The sequence below is a fragment of the Lissotriton helveticus genome, chromosome 6 (genome assembly GCF_964261635.1).
Source record: "Lissotriton helveticus chromosome 6, aLisHel1.1, whole genome shotgun sequence".
In the NCBI taxonomy this organism is placed as follows: Eukaryota; Metazoa; Chordata; class Amphibia; order Caudata; family Salamandridae; genus Lissotriton; species Lissotriton helveticus.
The window spans coordinates 1,523,108,664-1,523,125,565 of record NC_136067.1 but is presented as its reverse complement, the minus strand read 5'-3'; positions in this window follow the sequence as shown (position 1 = coordinate 1,523,125,565).

Sequence of the window (16,902 nt, the reverse complement as noted above, 5' to 3'; positions counted from 1 at the left end):
TGGAGGAGGAAGAGAAATCTCCCCCTCACCAGACTTTAGGACAGGATCAGCCTCCTCAGGGAACTGATCTTACCCCTGATGAAGGAACTGCCCCAGAGGTTGTTAGGCCTGGCCTGACAGAGCCTCTGATGGCGGTGGACCCTTCTCAGGTGGGACCCAGTCTGGAGCAGGTAACCTGCCCCTCTCTCCCTTGCCTTAGCCAGCCCAGGGCTGCAGAGGACAAGAAGGACAGTGAGACCCAGAGGGCCCCCTGTCAGATAAAGCACCCCCATCAACAGATTAGGGGCACCAAAACTAGTGCCCTAGTAAGGTGAAAACTTTAAAAACTCCTGAGGGAGCCCCCTTAAAAACAGTTAGGGACCTCCCACAGATGGATTCTGTTGGGCACAGCCAAACCTGGGACCCAAAGGGCCCAAACCTGAACTGTCCCTCCAGCAAGCCAAACAGAGGGACCCAACCTCCAGCTTTAGGTAGCCAGAGGTTGACCCTGAGAGCACAGTGCAACTCAGTTAAAGAAAGAAAGGCACCACTGGTGGAAGATAATTGGAGGAAGCTAAGACCTAATTTAGTAGAGCCTCACTTCAATACTCCATATCCAAACCAGCCTTTAACTTTGCATAAACACACCCAAGGTAGTGATTCCCTATGGTGGAGACCCTCTAATACCCCAAGGGTGAGGGACTGCTTAGTGGACCATGAGACAGGGGGTACCCATGCTAGTGCAGGTACTTCCTTATATGGCCACTCAGGCAATATAGGCTTACCTGGCCAAGGATAGCCTTATCTCCTTTCGTTTGGGGGGGGGTTGTGTAGGAAGGTGGCTACCTGACTATGGTTACCCCAGATTTTTTGCCTGTGTTTAGCTGGTTTTTTGACTTAGTTGACCTGGTTCCCTGCTAATCAGGGCCCCAGGCCATCTGCTCTCTCTGTAAAATGGATTCCATGTACCCTAGGTACATACCACAATTGGAAATGGACTCCTTGTCAGCCCCTGTATAATGCACTATAGGTGCCCAGGGCATAGGAGCCACCAAGGCCTACCAGGGGCTGCAGCATATCTTTTGCCACCCCTGGCTGGTTCTTAAATTGACACAACTGGCTGATCACTCAGCTGGGGTAAGGTGGTGTAATCACCCCTTGCTTAGATATAGTATACCTATATCTAAACCTATATCTGGACACATATAAACCTGTGAGCCACTCCTATGGAAGGCCTCATCAATCCTGGAGGCAGAGTGCGTGGTTTAATGTGAGATGGAGCTCTAGCATGAGCTGAGCCTGTCTGCAGCTGTCGGGAACAACTCCCTAAGCTGTTTCAGGATAATGCCATACCATATACTCTTAAGTGCCTTATAATCCTCGCGGTTATATAGCAACTCTGGTTTGGCTTTATCAAAACATGTCGTGTAAGGTGTCATACGATTTGGAATACTATCCCCTCGCCAGTTCTGGCGACGGGGATAGCATTCCACCCCTCTAGAGGGGTAAGACATGTTACTTTGCTTAAATGCGGTTAATTTCTAAAAGGACCTTAGATCCACAAAATGGATGCCTCTGCCACAGACAAGAGTCTGGCCCCCTGAAGCTGACCGAAACTCAGCCAAATGGGGCCTGGACAAAGGGTTTCCTGTCGCAGGAGGGTGTTACCACCCTCCAGACAGGAGATAGTGGATTGTAGCAGGGAGGTCTGAAAGAAACCAGACACTGCCTGGGGCGCACAAGGCTGCCCCTTGCATAATCCGGCCATACCGGTTCTGGGGCACTCCAGCCCTCGTGCCAGGGCGGCCTGGATCAAAGGAAGGGGGTGTATCCACCCACTTCCTGGGTCCCACCCATAGGAGGGGACCTAGCAGGTAATCCAGCCCCCAAAATTAGTATAAGACTGGGAGCAGTGCCAATGCACTTCAGATTATCCTGAAGAAACATAAGAAACGAAATTCTGGATCCTTCGACATCCTACTCGACGTAGAAGCCCGAAGAATCTCCCTTGTGGTCAAGCAGTGACCACCCTGTGCAAACAGGCACCATCCAGCCATCGATGTCTGCTTTGTCGCAGTTCCCGCCGGAACTCGAGCGACAGAGATCAACGAGATCAAGCTTGCCTGCCTTCCAACAGCCCGATCCACAGTCCCTGCAGAGCTGAGACCCGTGGAGGTGACCGGAAGCGTGGGGCACGCCATCTTGAATTGACCACGAGACGCTGACCGTGCAGCCCACGAGTGACCCTCGAAGCTGTACACCGGGGTTTGAGAAGCCCCAACCCTGAGCCACTCTTGCACCGAAGTTCAGCCCTCCACACTCGACGAGTGCTGCGTGGGGCCCTTCTGCTTCTTTTGGCTCAACGCGTTGGCCCGGTCACTTGCCAGCCGGCTAGTGGCCCCTGTGCCGACGAAAACTTGAAATCAACTTGTGAATCTGGTTGCTCCAGATCTGCACCAGCTCCCCTGAAAAGGAGCCCCCACTCTGACCCTCCTGGTTCGAGTGAGAAGCAATCTCCCAGTTCCGCGTGAATTGCTTTTACCAAGTGTTGTTTGCTCCAATCTTGAAGCCGACAGCGCCGACGGCGAGAGCCTGCGTGGGACAGATTGTGACCTGCTCCTGGACATCGTAGATGCCCCAGAGCCCACGTGACAGCGGAGAGAAGCACTTTGACAGCGACCTGATTGCGCCCGACATTGCCTGGTTCCGTCCTGGTTCCACCCTGGTCACTGCTGAGTGACCCAGACTCTGTCCCCTCTGCTTTCAGGTACTTTTCGACTCGAGTCCACCCTTGGACTCCACCGGACACTTCTATTTCACCCCGCCTGCAGCCCCTTCAGCTTCAAGCACCAAGAGCCTGCGTGACGAAACCCGACTCAACTTCGACCCTGTGCACCCGCTTCCTGTGGGTGAGGTAACTTTGCTCCGCCGGTGTTCCCACACTGGTACACATCTCTAGGGTCTGTGTCTTAAGTTTTGTTCCTCTAGGTTCAGCGGAAGTGTCCTTAAACTTTAACTTTGTAACTTTTACGCACCATTGGTTAACATTGGTGCATGCGTGCGCTTTCCGCACTGCTCCCGAATCCCGTGGGCCTCTCCCGACTTCAGCACTGCTTGTCCTGACTGCTCCCAGCGATTCCCTAGGCCCTAGGCCTAACCACTGTTCGATTGGTATCTCTTATACCACTTGTTTAGTATATGGTTTGAGTGGCCCCCCGCCCTCATCCATAATTGTGCAACTTTGTATGTTTAAACTGTGCTTTTGATTTAACGCTTGTGCCCCTTTATTCATAAAGAATACTGGGGATTGTTTTTAGTAATAAACACATATATTTTTATAATATATACTTGTGTGGTGTCCTTTCATTTGATATTACAGGATTGTATGTGGTAAAACAGCTCGCTTAACACGACCTCTTAAGTTAAGCCTTTAGGCTGCTTAGTCCTTGCTACCCCTAGGATAGCTTGTCTAACAAGGTTGACTTACAACCTGACACCATAAGGGATTGTTTGGTCTGATAATAGGTGGTTCCAGAATTGGAAACATCACCTATCAGGCCAACTTCTCACAAACACGTTGGCTTGCAGTTTTGAAACAGCCACTAGGTTACTGTGGTAGGCCTAGAGCCAAGTTTTTCTTGTTACACTACTGGTTGGGGGATAGTAATGTTGTAGTCACTTTCCATGTCATTGTTATACTTTAGGTACCATATCCTTTGGCCTTGAAAAGTTAAATATACCAATTAGGTTTTTAGCCAATTTCAACTTGTTTAGGGATTAAGAACACATAAGCTGGTTACCACCCTGGTTAGCAATGTCCAAGTGTATAGAGACAAAATAACTGCAGGATTTGTCCACAAAAAATTGGATGACCATGCAAAGAGAAGTACTTACTCATGAACATATATATATATACACACAATTCAGCACAACAGTTATTTATTTAGATTTGTAATTCATATAATGGGCCTACTATTTGCTTTCAAGATATGAGACCACTGACCAGATGTACTAAGGGACAGTTTGCAAACGTTGGTTGTAAATTGTGCACTGATCTTTGTGACATCTCTACTCTTGTGATGTGAAAAAAGTACAAACAGGTCTCCAGTTACAGAACAAACTGCATAATGAATATTAATTGGGCATGTTGCTATTTGCAAACTCCTGTGAATATAAACAAGCACGCAGATGATGGTCTGCACAGTACAGAAGACTAGGGGTGGGTAGAACTCACGGAGTGTCAATCCACAAGATTTCGTTGGGCTGCATAAAAACTCTGGGGCAGATTTACAAGCCCATTACGACACTTTTACGCCGCCGTTGCGACACTTTTGTGACGCAGCGGCGGAGTAAACAATGCACCACTATGCTACATATTTATAACTTGACGCATCTAAGTAGATGTGTCACGTTGTAAAGCGCTGCACTACATTATACCTGCATCAGGTATAATGTATGCAGGGTGGGCATTTCGTCACAAGGAATCCCCATAAAAGTGACACAGTCACATCTAGAAGATTTCACTAAGTCACTTTTATGTCCCCACTGCGTTAAATCCTTATGCCTGCTTGAAGCAGGCGTATGGAGTGATGCAGCATGTTAGGTATAGGCCACCCCTGAGCAGTGCTGGAGTTGTGTTGCGCTTACGAAACAACTACAGCACTTCTTCACCCTTATGCCGGCAGATGTATCACGCATCTGTCTATCCTTGCGCCATACAATGCGGCCCATCCATGGTGGTGCAAAGGGTATTTTGAGTCACGCAAAATAACTGGCGCATCCCTGCTAATATGCAGGGATGCACCAGCTATTGTAAATCTGCCCCTCAGTGAAAATATGCAGAGTTTCACCAGCGGGCAATAATATGCATGTTGTGCTGCAATTTAGCACCAGTAGCTCGAGCAGCGCTTTAAAAATCAGTGCAAACCGTACCATGCGGTGCGCAAGAGCATGCAGCCATTTCAGTTACATTTGCTGACAATCGAGAAGAAAATCTACTTCAGCAGAAGCAAATCTACTTGAGAAGCAGCTTTTGGGTATGGCTTTGGTTATATCAAAACTCAAATGCACTGGTGTCACCTTATGGACAGCATAACATAACTTGCTATGATTCATCTGTAATGTAATACCCGTTAAACTGAATACAGAGGAAGGGCACCAACATTTACTTTTATATACGCACAGTTGCTTCTCACAAAAATACTCGCCATACATTGCAATACAAAGAGACATACATTCAAAAATACTCGCCATACATTGCAATACAAAGAGGCATATATTTTTGGTTTCATTGTAATACCCCGCTAGAACACACATACATCACCAGGCTCTTTAATGGTCCTTTTCTCCTCGGGTCAGGGTGTCGGGGTGCAAAGGTTCTTTATGGTGTCAGGTTTCTTCAGCCGGGAGCAATTGCGTTTGAGGCGGTCTGCAAACAGAGGCTGTGGGTGATGTTGGGTTAGTCACAAGGGGTGTAACCTCCGTGGACTCTGTCTCTTGAGGGTTTGGGTCTATGCTGACAGCATTGGCCCACTTTGGCATTCAGGGGGGGCTCATGTGTAGTGGTGCTTGGCGGTGTCGGGCGCTGACACCATTGGCCCACTTCAACTCATGCTGGGGTGGTCAGGTGTAGCGGTGCTTGGCCACATCTGGTTTTGGCTGTTCTGGAGTACTCATGGTTGTTCTTGGGGTGCCTGCAGGATGCGGTGGAGCAGTTCTGCTGCTCCACAGGAGTTCTTGGGTCTTTATGGAAGCCAGGCCATCCTCTCAGGCATTGGAGGCACAACAGCTGCAGGACGTGCAATCTTTGGTGCAGGTTCGACAAGAACAGTGGACAGGCCGGCAAGGCTGGTGCCAAATCAGATGCTCTTCTTCAGTCTTCTGATTTCCCCACTCTTCAGTGTCCTGTTACTTTGTAGGTCATCAGGATCTAATTTTCTGGTGTCAGGGGCTCCCCTAAATACTGAATGTAGGGGTGGTAGGGGAGTGTAGGGTAGTAGACAATAGGTTACTTATCCCTGGGGTCACTACGCCCCCTATCTGACCACTTTCTGTGGGGAGTGGTCATAACCCTGTCGCAGAGTTCCTAAGTTTACCGTTACCAAAATGGCTAACTCTGAAAAGTTGTCCCCAATTCAGGTAGCCCACCTTACGGGTGGTACTGGTCTGAGAGTGGACATGCCTATCTGAATAGCTAATTTTCCCACCTGTCCATGTGCCCAAGATCCCTGGACAAAGGTGATTGGCTTCTTCTCCTGTGACAGAAACCAGATTCGCATACCAAAGGCAGTGGACTCTTTGAAGCTGTGATACTAATCTTTGCCTGAGCAGGCTTGATTTCTGGCCTCCTGAGAGCAAAGGCCCTCACCCTTGGGGGTAATAAACTTGTCGCTGGTGGCTGGCACAAAAGAGTCAGTTAACACACCATTGGCTGGTAGGTTTTTCAGGGGGCACATCTAAGGTGCCCTTTGTGTGCATGTATCAATAAATTCAACATTGGCATCAGTGGGGATTTATTAATTTGAGATGTTTGATGCCAAACATCCCTATTTCCAGTGAAGCCATCGTGGGGAACTTGTTTTCACCAGTGCCCAGCACATGTACTTAAAATGGCTCCCCTGGGGTATAATCATATAGTTTTGGGAACTAGATCTCGCACTGGGGACCTTGTTAGCAGGAACTCAGTGCATTTCCAGTTGAATCACTTCAAATACCAGGCAAACAGTGGGGTGACCATGTCAAAAAGGGCCGCTTTCCTACAAATGAGTTCTAGTTTTTGTTGGTTGAAGTGCAGAGATGTCTTATGAAACACAAGGCATAACTTATTTCACATGTTGATGTGAAAATATTGTACACGTTAATCTGGGTTATCTGTTACGCTACGTTAATACTCACATCTGCTTATTTTCGCATTATAGAGAGTGTTACATAACTTTTACCAGATGCCCATATTTCTGTAGTTGCTGTAGTGAAAAGAAGGCAGCCAATATGTCTTTGCTTCATGACATTACTTCAGTGCCACCTTCCTTTTATTTTGTCTTCTCTCAATGCGCACATACTCTTACATTTCAAACTATGGACCTCATGATGTTCCTTATTACTACTTCACTTAAATAATGTCTCTGCTCGGTGAGTGAGACTGATGGCAATTCAAATCTTGGTTTTCAGAAACAATTTTACCATGCCGTATGGAGCAACACAAACCAAACGTAGCAACTCAATAACACAACTTCATGTTTGTTTCATTCAAATACCTTAGCCACTATGATACAAATAACTTTTGATATTCTACATTTAAAGACAAAACGGTTCATACATAATAGCTACTTTCAGTCCAACAGTATCGCATTTAACAATATCAAACTTAACCTTATTTGAAATGTAGTTCGTTCATACATTTTAGAACTAGCAAAAGGATAATTGAGCTTAGCAGCACAGACAGTAACACATAAAAGTGACACACAGTACATCTAAACAGTTCCAACGCAAGCATTGATATAATTTGCATATGCACCTTTGCCAGTCAACAAACAAGACCTGCATGTTAGAATTAGCTGCACAGTTTAAACTATCGTGTTATAATGACCACAATCATTTAATTCCACACATTTATTTTGGCAGTAGGCACAGACTTGTCTACGTGTCTCACTCAATGCATCAACCTACTTCATTCACATGCCAGTATCATAACAAGCATTGGTCACATTTATCTGTGTAACAAATTGTCTTCAGCAAATTTGGAACTTGCATGGCTTTCACACGGCATTTTCAATGCTACAATGGCTGCACACATCAATTCACTATCCATTCATGCAAATATTGTTATTTTAGGTACTACATCACAAAACCTATAAGTGTTTGATTACTTATGACATATCACAAATAGCAATTACTCATGAACATCAAAATCACAATCACAAACCCCATACTAAATAGGAAGTAAAATTCGTACCGTAGTGCAGTCAATAAACTATGGAAGTGTTGCACAACACATGCACATGCTGGAACTAACAATACATGCAGCAATTACACATCCCTTAATTAGACCCTCCTCTAATCCACCAACGTGAACAACAACTGCATGCTAATAAACCCTTGATGGTTGTTTTTACTATCTGATTCTTAACACATTCATGTTATTTTACACGTTCAGATGGCCACATCCTGAACCATACTTATAGGCCACACTGTAGTGCTTAAATAGTAAAAGAAAGAGTGGTTAGTGTTTAGTCCTCCTTATACCTCTTTAATATTCTATCCATTTACCCATTTATATCTTTATAGTGCATGCTTTCTACCTTTGTGACAGTTTTTCCGTCTTTCTCTTCAATCCTTATTTCTCCTTCGTGTGTTCTTCTCGCTCTTGCGCTCTGTCAATGTCCAATCAGGAAAAATAGGAGGCAGTCCCCAAAACTGTGTGTCAGTTGCCCCCATGAACAACCACTGGTACAAATTAAGCACTGCCTCACTGAAAAATGACATTAATAACATACCATGTTAATATCATGCACAAATATGATCACATCCATCTGTGTTACTTCATGGTTTATTTTAATGCACAGTGGACACGACTTTTAAATTCAGGAACTCATTACATCACTGGTTATGCCTCCTCCATAATGCGGTAGCTGCACAACTTGCATTGGTTCATAATATTATTAAACACTGCATCAAAACATCTGAATGTGTTTTTATTGACAATGCAAAGGAAATGCATATAAAAAATGAAAAAATTACAAGCATGAAATGTCAATTAGGCAGGTAATTAAGTATGGATAGTTTTAAAAACAGCAAGATGTTTTACATCCCACACAAAATTCTAATACTAAATACAAGAGAAGCAAGAAAAAAATGACAACACTGCAGAAACTCTACCAAAGTTCAACGTAAATATACAACGCACAACACAAAAATCAAAACCCATCTAAACCTACTTTTAAGCATGGAAAAATGTCAGTTCCTGGAATGTACTAACAATGCAATAAAAAAATGAACCACAAAAACAGTACATTTGTAATTATAACAACTTCATAGAAACCTTTCAGTGTATGTTTTTTACACAACTTAATGAAAGATCAGAAAAGATTGATGTGTTCATTCTTATTCTTCAGAAAGACATATTCGATGAAGCGTGTGCTTACAAAAGCCTTACGTTTTCAAAATAAACTACATAGAGTCCCATATTAAGAATTAGAGAAACAGACTCAAGTGTATTCAGACTATATGTCAATGTTATGTTATGTCTGCTTGTGTCTAGACCAAAGAAATTAAGGCAAGAAAAGTCGTACCCCTAGAACCTGTTGTCAACATGGAAAAAAGACTATGAAGGGTACTAGGAAATCATACATCTATGAACAACATTATAGCAATAGAAGCACATCTCTGTTTGCAATATTCACAAATAATCTTGCTAGGTAATAACTTCATCTTTCAAACGTGTAAAAGAGCCAAAAATCTAAAAATGTATGAAATCTTAAAACAAATTTATCCATGTAAAATCCATTCGATCTCTGGAATAAAAGAGCATTTCATAGTTTGTCCTACCAAAGTAACTTGCAAACTGTAAAGCTTGTTTGTGCACTCACATTTCCTCAACTCTCATAAAAAAGATTGATAATTGCTTGTAGCAATTCTCACAGTGCTAATCAGCCGACCCCCTACCACGAGTGTTGGTTCAAAATATGCAAGAAAACTCACTTCATTCCTCAAGAATGACACAGGTCAAATTGATGACATAAGCACTCAGGGGCAGATTTACAAGCCTCCTGCGTGACTTTCGTGCTGCTGTTGTGTGACTTTTCTGACGCAGCAGTAGCATAAATGTTGCAGCCTATTTACAACGTGACGCATCTAGGGGGATGCGTCACGTTGAAAAAGCCCTGCATCACATTATACCTGCGTCAGGTAGAATGTATGCAGGGTGGGTGTTCCCACACAAAAAGCCATGTAGAACTGACGCAGTGAAATCTACAAGATTTCACTGCATCACTCTATGCCTTCACTGAGTCAAAATCCCTACCCCTGCTCAGACCTGGCATAAGGAATGACGCAGGGCTTTTTGTATGGGACTTACCCATCTATTGTGACGCATTGCTGGAGTTGCGTCACTTTCATGAGCAACTCCAGCAATGTGTCACTTTTTCTCCAAAAGATGCATCAGAATTTCTGATGCATCTAGTAATCCTTGCGCCATGGAGCAGCATATTGTAAATACAGTGCATCCATAGTGGCGCAAGGACATTCAGCGCTGATGCAAGGGAACTGACGCTTCTATGCAGAAGCTTCAGTTCCTTGTAAATCTGCCCCTCAGTACTTAGTGAGGCATAAAGTTAAGTTGCAGTTTAATTTTTATGCAACCTAGCTTTCAGCAGGATACATTACATTGAAGCTATCTCTATGAGTTTCATCAGCACTTTTGGTAATTAAATTCACACAATTAAGGCACCAAACATTTTCTCCAAGGACAAGTATTTTAAAGTTGTTTTTAAACCTCTTCATCAAGATCATCTCTTTTGTGCAATTCTTGGGAAAATAAAGGATTCTCAAATTTAAAAGCTTTGTTTACATTTTTTAATGCATACTTCCCCCACAAACATTTCCAATTGCCAGTAAGTACTTTGTACTTAATTGCTAACTCATTTTGCTCAATTGGTAATTGCTTTAGCATGTGCACAAAATAAATGGTTCATTGAATCCCTATTAAGTTAGTTTGTACATTTCTTCATCTTGATAATTGTCTGATATTCCTTACAATTTTAGTATTTTCTGAAATGTCCCTCTCTCTTCACAGTGCCATTAACAGATGGCTCGATTTGGCCTCCTTTACTTGACTGGTTTTTACTCTGCTTCTGTTGGCCAGAATCCTCTTTAACTTGTTACCTGTAGTTTGATTCTTGTCACGTCAGAGTCCTTTCTCACTATTATTTTTCATCGACTATCTTAGTGGAAGTATTGCCCAGAAATGGAGATGAACGGTAGGCGCAGATAGCTCCATCATGCAGACATGGGTCTCTAATTATGGTGTGTGCTCCTCTGCATTGGGTCGCAGGTGAAGGCTTCCATTACATTGTTCAGCTAGTGGGCTATCCGAAGCCTTTTTCCCATATGCAGCCCAATGATTTCAGTACCTTAGTATGAGTTATAGTATCTAACATTATAATGTATGAGTATGAAGGACATATTAAGTATGTAAGCAATACAAGTCATTTATTTAATTTACTAAAAATAACGTTGCATGTTTTTTTTTTAAGTAAATACACCTTTTTCCTCTTTTTTATTATTACCACTTCTGGCATTTGTTATACAAGAGACCCTATTGACTACATTTTAATTGAAATACATTTTAATCATATTGTCAACAGTCAGTATATGTAAGTATGCATCTACTTTACAAATTTCCACCAGATTCTCATTACCTCACACTGCCTGAAAAAACTGGAGAGGGATTTAGGAAATATTTCCACACCATTACCATATCTTTGGCAACATTTCTCTGACGGAAGATCTGTACCTAAAATGACTGAAACAACGTTGGAATTGGTGGAGAATAACCACAAAGTTCCAAAGTTCATTTTCACAGCTGTTCACAGTACCACCCTCGGCACCCTTGCCTGGAAAAACCATGGGCCATATGTACGACGGAGTGGTGGAGCGTGTTGTTAGCCTCCTGGGCTTACCCGCATGCTCTGCCACTTCGGAAACGCGAGGCTGCACCATATTTACAAGGATGTGGTGCAGCCTTGCATTTCCCCCTGCGATGGCGCTAAATTTCACAACTTAGCGCCAACACAGGCACCCTTGCACCAGAGTGCAAGGGTGTCTGTGTGCAGGGGAGGATTGGTTATGTATAGGAAGGTGTCCCTTCCTGCACATAACCAATCCTAAAATGACATTTTGTAACTTTCATGTGTGCTACTTCATGCAGCACACATGAAAGTAACAAAATGGCATTTTTAAAAAGGTTTGTTATGTACAGGAAGGGACACCGTTGAGCAGCGTTAAGCCACATTAAGTGGCTTAACGCGCCTTGTACATAAGGCAAGGCTCCTAATGCCATGGGGATGTCACAAAAAGTGATGTTCCGGTGGCGATAGGGGCTTGTGCATTTGCTCCCATGTTCTTGCACTAATCTAATGCCTAAGACCAAGCCTCTTACTGCAGAAAATGTTCACTGGTAGTGTATTTTCTGTGGCCCTGTTTCATTTGTAGACATGAGTGTTTTCATATCCTGATCCTCAGAATTGGGATCTCGGGAAATATATCCATAGGGGTTTTTGAATATCTAATTTCAGCTCAAGATTAGAAAAACGCGTAAGAATTGGGCAACTTTTGTACATGTAATAGAAGCATGTAAAAATTATTTAATTATGACGTCTCTGCTTCACAATAAAGGTATTTATATATAGATAATTCCTTAAAACAAATCTGCTTAATATTTACCTTTGTAGTAAAGCAGAATTAAAGAGGAAAATGAGGATTCTGCATCTGAAAATTATATTTACAAACCTTTATTTGGCATAATACCATCAAATAATATGGCATAAACTGTTTGAATTCAAAATTCAGGATTAAAGAGAAAGATCTATGTAATACACATATCATATAGGACCTAGTTAACTTAAGAGGACACATGCCTTTTAAAACCATGTGAAATGTTTATCATTTTTTTTATAACATATGATTTAACCCTTTTACCCAATGAATCTGAATTCTAAAATGTATTATATACCACTTTCAGTTTGATAAATTTGTTGATTGGATTAGAAAGTGATTCCCTATCAAAAATGCCTGGAGTAGGCAAACATGTTAAATCTATAAACGTGATAGAAAATGGTACAGTTCATAGCAAAAAAAAACCTTAACAAACATAGCTTTATTCTGCACGTTACCCACATGTAATTCAGACACTTTAAACTCCATTGCATTAAAACGTTTATTTTCATACAATAACCCCATGGTCCATTTATATGACCTATAGTTGAATCAGGGTGGAGGCCCCACTAGCATCTTACTACTCGTGAGGTAACTGAAATACAGGAAGGCTAGTTCTCTTTTGAAGGGAAAATGTCCCACAATATTATATTTTAGAAGCAATATAACATACACACAAATTTTCTTTTTCTTATTTTATATTATTCTAAACTTTTAAACACTGGTATGTGAGAAGTAAATTCTAATTCAACAATCCCGTCATTACAAGTTTGTCAATTTTTTTAAAAAAGATTTAGGGAGAGCCCAAACCAAACTATGGGTATTCTTTGATTTCTTCTCAGAGTATGGAATAAGTACTCAGACCCCAGTATACTTGGTCGTTTTATATGTGGTGTTCCCCTATTCTTGGAACAAATCTGAAGACATTTTTCTCTCTGTCCAGAGCCGGTAGATAATGTCAGTGGCAGGACCTCTGGATGTTCCCAATAGGTACCACACATCTACATTCAGGGCATATCCCTTTCTCTGCAGTGTTCCATGTTGTGGCATTCACAGGGTGAAAGAAGTCCTGCATTCATGAGTTTGGCAAGCAGTCCTCTTCTAGCGCTCACCACCATCACTTCTGGAAGATCAGGTCTAATTTATCACAACCTCCATTGACATCCTGTACTTGGAGTGCTGGTGGTTGTACTTGGTAGTAGACACCAACTGATCTATACCTGTGTGCAGTTACCGGGATGTGCACAACAGTAGTCTCACTCGCATAGCCCGCACACATGTTCATGTGTACCCAACCAAATGCCTCTGGCGTCCTCGCTGCAGCCTTCTCCTAAAAGGCATATGCTGGCATTCAAACACATGCAGTCTATTTGCCATGTGATTATCATGGGTGAGACACGTAGTGAGACTGACTAAGAGTAAAAAGCCCAAAACTGGGTGATCGAAGCAGCAACAAATCCAGCAGTACTGAATGGGAGGAACCTAATTGCAACATCCTCATGCCAGAAATAGAAGGATTTCCAAACAAGAGACATTGCTAAATTAGTCCCCAGGACGCTTCAACTAATTCAATCTCAAGTGCGTGCAGCAACCATTAACACCAGTACTATGTTGTATTTAATAGGAACAATTTTGGTCTGCGTTCATTTGTTCATGAGGATTGGTTCATGATTTTTTCAAAGAATGTTAGAAATATATCTGCAGCCAAATATTACGTCTGGGATAAATGTATGCACTTGAAACTCAACAATCAGAAATCAAAAGAGTTTTCATGTTTTTTGTGTGATTTTTGTACTTTTCATCTCAAGGAGACTGGTAAAAGCAGAACATTTTTTACTCAAACATGTTTCCCACTGGTTTCCTGTGTGATATATTAAATATAAGCTTTTGGACTATTTTCAGGCAAACGACCAGTGTAATTTAGTACATGTAACTTGTATCACATATTTTGCAAAAAATTCGATGCTGATTAACTTCTAGTGCAACGAAGGACATCACCCATAGTTGTTGCACTGGGTGACAAAGAAATGAAGAGCCATGTTTACTCAATATGGCCCGCTGCTGCTCTCTTCCCTTGCACTGGCACGCAATAAGGCTGCCTGAAGCCATGCACCCACCTTTGCACCATAGGGAAAAGGTGGGCCTCTGAAATCTTATTATTATTGATAACTTTATTTTGGTCGACGACCATAAAAGCACAGATAAAATATGTACATACAATAAAATACATAAATAATTAAGAACCAATGGTTAAGACAGTATTAAACAATCAGTTATCAACAAGGTGGTCATCGTTAAGAATTTATCACAATTAATCAAGGTGGACCTTCTACGCCACATACTATATAAAAAGCGGGAGACCGAGAACATAATGAGGGGGGATGTATCAAATTTTTAAATTCTAACAGCTTGAGCACAATGATTTAGTCCCAGATTTCTGCCTAGTGGTACCAGCCAAGCTCTCCGAATTACGCTATAAGCGGGGCAAAAAAACAAAACATGGGCAATGTCTTCTTTGCTATTGTTGCAGACAGGGCAAATTCCCTCCTCTTGACCTGCCCATTTGCAGGTCAAGGCCCCAAGTGGCAGGCAACCGTGCCTTAATTGTGTATATAGTTTTCTTGCAAGGGGAGGTTCGATTTGGTCCAGAAAATCCTCCCTTCTGGGCACAAGTTTTACCTGCAAGAATTCCGAAGACAACCTGCCCATACTTGGCAGGCGATGCAGCAGACTTAGGTTATAGTGTCTCAGAGAGGCCAGCAGCTCAGTTCTCCGCACCACTGGGCAACTCTCCGCCGGGGACTCCCATATTTGGGGCATTCCTATTCGATAGGCAGTAGTTTTAATGTGGAGCAGCCAGGATATTTTCTTACTCTTCAACGACCCCCAGACAGCAGCGAACTCAGCTCTGTAGTCCGCAAGCTCAGGTACTGTCCAGAGCCTTCTCCAATACAGGAGGGGTCGGGCCGCTAGTAGTTCAGAGATGGGCTCCACACCTAAGTCAAATCTCAAGGGTATGAGCGGGGTGCTTTGGGGTAGACCAATCAGATTCCTCATAAAGGCCCGTTCAACCCTGAGAAGGCTTACTATGCTTGAATGTCCCCAAAGTTCTGCACCGTAGGTTACAGCAGGTCTAGCTTGAACACTGTAAATTTCAAGCGCCGGGGAGACTGGCTTGAATTGCGTTGACCGCTGGAACTTACCTATACCCCTTAATATCTGTGAGAGCTTTAGGGTAGATTTGGCTACCTGTGGGCCCCAACCAAAGTCCTCAGTCAAGGTGACCCCCAGGTGTACAAAGGTTCTCACCCTTTCGAGCGGGGTGCCGTTTAGTGTAGGGCTAGGGCGGGTGCGTTTCGGGAGACCGAAGATCATGAATTTCGTTTTCTCTAGATTAATCTCGAGTCCCCGCGAAGCGCAGAATAAAGAAAAACCGTCCAAAACCCGCTGGATGCCTGTTGATGTTCGCGACAACAATAGGGTGTCATTTGCGAACATCAGAGCAGGCACCCGACCTGACGCCAACCAGGGGGCATCTCTATCCCTGACTCTATCTAGTTCCCCCACCAGACCATTGATATAGAGACTAAAGAGCGCAGGAGCCAGGGCGCAGCCCTGGCGGACGCCTCTAGTTACAGGGAAGCGTGCGGATAATTCCCCGTTCTTCCGGCACCTCACCCGGGCATAGTTCCCTTCATGAAACCGCTTCAGGACCTCCAATAGATAGGGAGGAAGGCCGAGGTCTTTTAGGACCCTCCATAAACTCTCCCTCGGCACAAGGTCGAAAGCGGCCCACAGGTCGACGAAGACCAAGTAGAGGCTGCCACCCTCGATACTTACGGTCTTCCAAAAGAGGACCTGCAGCCTAAAGAGTTGGTCCATGGTCGCAATCCCAGATCTAAAACCGGCCTGAAGGGTAGACATTACTTCATACTCCTCCGCCCATCCCAGTATTCTCTCCAGGAGTATCCGGCCCATCAGTTTCTGGGTAGTGTCCAGAAGACTTATTGGTCTATAATTTGACGGCTCCAAAGGGGACCCCTTCTTGAAAATGGGGACAATTTCGGCCCCCGCCCAAGTGTCAGGTATCTTTGCCCCCAATAGGACTGCATTAAATAATACAGTTAGGTACGGAGCCCAGATGTTTGGCTGAGAGCGGAAAAGATCACCTGGTACCCTGTCGAGGCCTGGCGCTTTGTTAGGGAGTTGTCTAATGATTGCAGTCTCCACCTCCTTAGCCGAATACTCTCGCCACTTCTCGGGGCCATCCTCGTCTCGGTGTCCCTATGGACTACCTGGTATCCCATGCCCGAGGCCCCCCGCAGTTGACACTCGTGCGGGGGGCCTTGGGCAGGAGAGATCCAGGAGGAACCTTCTAGCTCTGGCATCCCAGACCTATCTAGATGGTTACTGTAGCCGGTCGCAGGGCCAGTGTAGAGTGCAGAGAAATGCGCCTCCCACATTGAGGTGGGGATATTTGATAGAGGGGTCCCC